Raw genomic sequence first — 5,233 nt, 5'->3', positions numbered from 1 at the left:
TGTGTTAGCTGGATTACTGCGCTGAGTAAAATCGCTCTTTTATACTTCAGTCCATGTTCCAGTTCTGAGAGGGCTCCAGGTTTTGCTCAGTGAAATTATTCAGCTATCTCAGTAATCCTGCTTCGTGATACAGATCCCTGGTCAAACTGGTTTATGCTGGGTGTTTTTTTGTTTTACACTTTTAGCTGGTCGACCAGCTGACCTGCCTATAGTCAGCTATTCCACCAGTTTGACCACCAGCTTACTCTACCAGCTTAACCAGCCACAGACCAGCTAAGTGTCAAAAATTGTTTAAACCATATTAAACCATCATTGAATCGCAGTTGGTCTTAGTTGTAATTTTCAGCAGGAATACTATACATCTCTAGAAAAACAACACAACTTCTAAAAATCTGTCCGCAATGCACACCAATTTATTGATGTCAAAAATGATTCCTAACTTTCACAAATGTTTCACGAATGAAACAACAGCCGAAAGCAATGTTACCCATTTTTTATTGGTGGAAATGACAGAACCAAGAGACTTAAGTATATGGAGAGAAGAGGAGAGGACCAAGGACAGGGCATAAAGGACAGATGTTATGAGTTCTAGACACTGAATCTCCCGTGTGCAGCCTGGAAGGCATGACTATTGAGGTAGGAGGCAAACCAGTTCAGAGCTGTGGAATACACAGAAATTAGGGAAGGCAGCAGCAGAGGTGGTCAGTTGTGTGAAAAGCTGTCTTTACAAAACAATTTGCTGCTACTGCAAACAAGAGTTCTATGAGAGTACTGCACATGAAATAGTGAAACTGCATTATAACTGTGGTAATACTGCAATTAAGAAATGTGTTCAAAATGTTATCCAATAGTAGATAATACTGCAACAACGATCATTACAACTAGTTGAACTGTAGTTTTTTTTTCTTTCTGTACAGCATGGAGCTCCTTGTTGACTGTTGTCGTTTTAGTGGCCACCTTATATGGTCATGGCACATCAGACCTGGGTCAAATATGTATTTGTTTTGGATTCAAATATTTTTCTACGCTTTACTGATCTTGTCTGGTGTATTGGAACCAATGAAATACTCTCAAAAAGTGCAAACCCCACCTTCTGGTCATATTGGCAGGTTCTATTACATCAGCACAGAAAAGTATTTGAATCCAAAACAAATATGTATTTGACCCAGGTCTGTGGCACATATAACCTTGGAAACCATGATTGCCAAGCATGCACTGCAGGCGGACACCTACAGGAAGCCTTTGCATCATGCAAAGCGGTGTCTTGAAATCACCCTCAGGTCAATTCTGCTCAGCGCTCGCTGGAAGAGAGGGTGGAGCAAGAGAGGTTTCAGAGATTGCAGCATGCAGTGGCAGCAGGTTTGGGTAGCGGAGAGGGGGGCTGCTTTGTTCTGCCTGCTGGATTCAGCCCTGGGTCTCCTGGACCACAGTGTGGAACCCTCACATTTACATGTTGCCAATTAGCTGAACACTTTTTAACATACCCATCAATGTGTGCATAGGTAGAGAAGTACATGTGCTTAATGGTACTGGGAAATGAACCTGCAACTTCTAAGTAACAAGCCGAATTCCTGCCCCCTTGGTGATTATCATCATTATGAACAGTTGACATGTATGTCCATTCTGTACATTCTTCCATTACATTTCATTACTTTTCATTGGCAGATGCTTTTATCCAAAGCGACGTACAATGAGTGAATACTGAAGGACACTGAAACAACTACAAAACACAGGTCCGATAAGGTACAATACTCATTATGTAACAGTTATCCATAGCCATGAACACATTAAGTCGAGTTCACACAGTAAGCACAGACTAGGTCAGAAAGTTATGGTAAGTCACATGATGACGAGCTACAATAGTTATAAAAGGGCAATATAAGTGCTGGGTGGAGATACAAGAGTAACATGAAAATGCTGCAGGAACAAATTAGGATTCAAATGAGAGCCATGCTTGATTGGGAGTGCCCTGCAGAGTAGTAATAGTTAGTCCAGATACAGTCTGAAGAGATGCATCTTCAGACCACGGTGGAAGATGGGCAATGACTGAGCAGTTCGTGGAGGAACGTGGAGTTCATTCCACCACTAGGGTGGAGAAGCTCTGTGTTTGGGACAAGTGAGAACCCTTTACCCAGATGTTAGGGAGTGCAAGTCGCCCAGCTGCAGCAGAGTGGAGTGGTCGAGCTGGCATGTAGGGTTGAATCATGTCCTGTAGGTAGGGCGGGGGCTGTCCTGTTGGCTGCAGTGTAGGCCAGAGTCAGGCCATTGAACCTAATCCTGGTGGCAACTGGTAGCCAGTGGAGTGACTTCCGCAGGAGAGTGACATGCAAGAATTTAAGACAGTTTAAGACAAATTGGGAAGCAGTATTCTGAATCATTTATAGTGACTGCATGGCACAGCCTGGGAGTGAACCATTTCCTCTATTTGCACTTCTCTTTTCAAATATACTCAAGGAAGCAGAACACTACCATTTTATGTCCACTTCTAATCTATATTTCCTGGTTGATTCCACGCAACAAATGTGAATTGGATTATTAAATTATTTTCAATTTAAAAAGAGAGTACAAAACAAGGTATTAAAAAGAAACTCAAATGTCTTTTTAGTACCTCTCCTGTTTGCAGGGGAAAGACCAGTCAATACCTCTGAATGTATAATTTGTATTCAGGTATGTTTTTATTTGCATTCAAAGAAATTACAAATTGTGTTGTCCCTAGCTAAATTAAAAATCAAATCTTAGTGTGCCAATAAGGGAAATGTAATGTTACATTGTTTTAAAAAGGGTGTCTATAAGCAGCAACATATAGGCAAAGCAGCATTGTGCCTTTCTACAGTGAGAAAATGACAAAATATGTTCAAAAAATAAAATAACAGAAATATTATTTGCATTGAACTTATCGGTAAAACTGAAAGCCAATAAACACAATTAAAAAAGTAAAATAAAATAACAGGCCTACCGCATTACCTATACTTAAATGACAGGCTAAAAAACGACATACTAAAATTCCTGTCAACCAGGAATCAAATACATGTAGCCGAAGTGCAAAAGGTATCCACTAGGTGGCGCGTTGGACCTCCAAATCGACCCCATGTTGTCATCGTAGTGAAATATGAGGTCGGGAATATTACATTATGACTGTTTATTTTGACAACATTATTAGCTTTTGTAATAATTTGTCAGTCGCTGTATGGGGTATATTCAAAGGAATAAGATCAGGGCACCCATAAACAGGTTTGAACTCAAATCCACAGCGGCTTTGAAACTACTCAAAATAACTGATTTTCTTGTGGTTCATCTTGCGTCACCACTAGTGTGTCCAGCTGTGGAGTTTGGTTCAGGTTCTCGCAGATCATTTGCTGGACTCCCTTCCGCCCTGTGCAGTGGTGACCGGTCCCTTGAGTATATGTGCTCCAATTCGGCCCATGGGTCTTCCAGCATGGAAGGCTTGTAAAGTTTGGAGACCCCTGACTCAGACGAATCCCGTCGTCTAGCTGGACCCCTTACAGATCTTGGTGATGGAGATTGGTGCATCTGAAAATGCAGAGAGCAGTTATGAATTGTAAATAGGTGTTTATTTAATGAGTTAAATCTAAAATGTAAAATCCCATAAATCTGACTAGTATTCCGATACACTATTTTGGTCTAATACATAAAATTAAGAATGGTTCTATACAAAATAAATGAAATCAACGTGTGCGCGCGCGCGCGCAAACACACCCTTATAGGCTACATGTAGCGTTCGCGGCATAATCAAACCTCCGTGGTAGAACTAATGTGATCAATTTCTTACTCTTGATTGCGGCGAATAGATTGGGGACTTCTGCCATCTGTTGGACCCTCTCTGTAGGCGAGGTGACCATTCCGAGCAGCGCATATCTGGTCCCTGTGGGCTGCGACGGGGATTCCAAACGCCTTCATTTCTCTCCCGATAGAAGACGGGGCTGGGGCCACAATTTCGGCCTACAGGGCTAGATTGCCACTGGGGCGGTGACTGAGGCCAAGGCATTCGCCCTATAGCCCTAGATCTCCACTCATCCGCTGAGAAATGTGCGTTGAACTCTCTTGCCCGATTAGCACCATACGGCATTTCATAATGGAATACCCTTGGCCCTACCGGACTTTGTCTGTGCATCTTTGGTGTAGTTGCCTATACCGATAAAACATAATCCAACAAGTCTGTTTTCTTTCAAAACATTTAAATGAAAGCTCGGAATGAACAACATTCCATTCCGAGCGTAATTAGACATTGTAGGCTACAAAATTAAGAAAAATGTAAAAATAAATAAATAAGACTAAATGAACAAATGTAAAGCCACATATAACCTTCATGACATTTAGATTGCAGGCCAACTGTACGCTATGTTGTCTGAGTTAACAGAAAAACGTTCTTTTTTCTCTTACCGGAGCTTTGAAAGGTTGTCTTCTCTCAAGTTTTCTGCACTGACCGCAAGTTGTTCGCCAAAGCAAATGGGCTAGGACGAAACAATTTATGGAAGCCAACTGAAACGATTCAAAACCCATTCACTCAATGATTGGAGCTGCATACCCTGTACCCCTTGTAAGCATCTAGGCGTGGACACAGCCATTCACACGTCTGAATTTGATGATGTTGCCACTGAGAGAAATTACCGTAATAAAAGAAAGTCTGGAATGCTGAAAGCCAGTCCTTGATGGGTCTGTACCGTCTATTGTATTTGTAATCTGCGACCTCTTGAATAGCCTACGTTTTTATGCGCGTCTTCCCATAGAATGTCTAGTGGAACAATGAGTATAGCCTTCCGGTCTCGGGGTTCATGTAGGGAAACCGCGGAAAGCTACGGCCATAATTTATTGGAAGATTTAATTCTGGCACACTATGTGGCCTACTTTTAAATCAAGTCCTTCCTATAGTTTTTACTTGCCGCGCATTTGTATTTTTAGTTAGAGATTTATTAAATAAACATCGCGGGAAAAAATCGAGTCTATGACGGCGGTTCACGCGGGTCTACTACTGCAATATACACCTTTTAACATGACATTTATTACCAGGTACCCTTGAGTTACAGCTATAGAAGCGAGTATCATAAACGCGTTCCACGACCTTTCATGAACTGAGGAAGTCCACCGTGTGGAAGGGTATCATAATACAAGATAACATTTATTCGATATAAAAATAGGCAAACGCACTTCTTAAACATGCACCAGGGGTTGGGTGGATAAAATGCACTTATTGTGACTGAGCGCAGGCTTGAAT

At 41.6% G+C, this 5,233-nt stretch overlaps 1 long non-coding RNA gene across 1 annotated transcript; it reads right to left on the bottom strand.

The window, feature by feature from the left end:
• Positions 1-3,160: 3,160 nt before the first annotated feature.
• LOC118221454 lies at positions 3,161-4,939 on the bottom strand. Its single transcript, XR_004764109.1, has 3 exons — positions 4,402-4,939; positions 3,791-4,147; positions 3,161-3,531 (listed from the first exon to the last, which is right to left on the bottom strand). It is a non-coding gene; the product is annotated as an uncharacterized LOC118221454 (long non-coding RNA).
• Between the last annotated feature and the right edge of the window lie 294 nt (positions 4,940-5,233).

The sequence above is a fragment of the Anguilla anguilla genome, chromosome 2 (genome assembly GCF_013347855.1).
Source record: "Anguilla anguilla isolate fAngAng1 chromosome 2, fAngAng1.pri, whole genome shotgun sequence".
Taxonomy (NCBI): Eukaryota; Metazoa; Chordata; class Actinopteri; order Anguilliformes; family Anguillidae; genus Anguilla; species Anguilla anguilla.
This window is presented reverse-complemented; position numbering and strand designations above follow the sequence as displayed.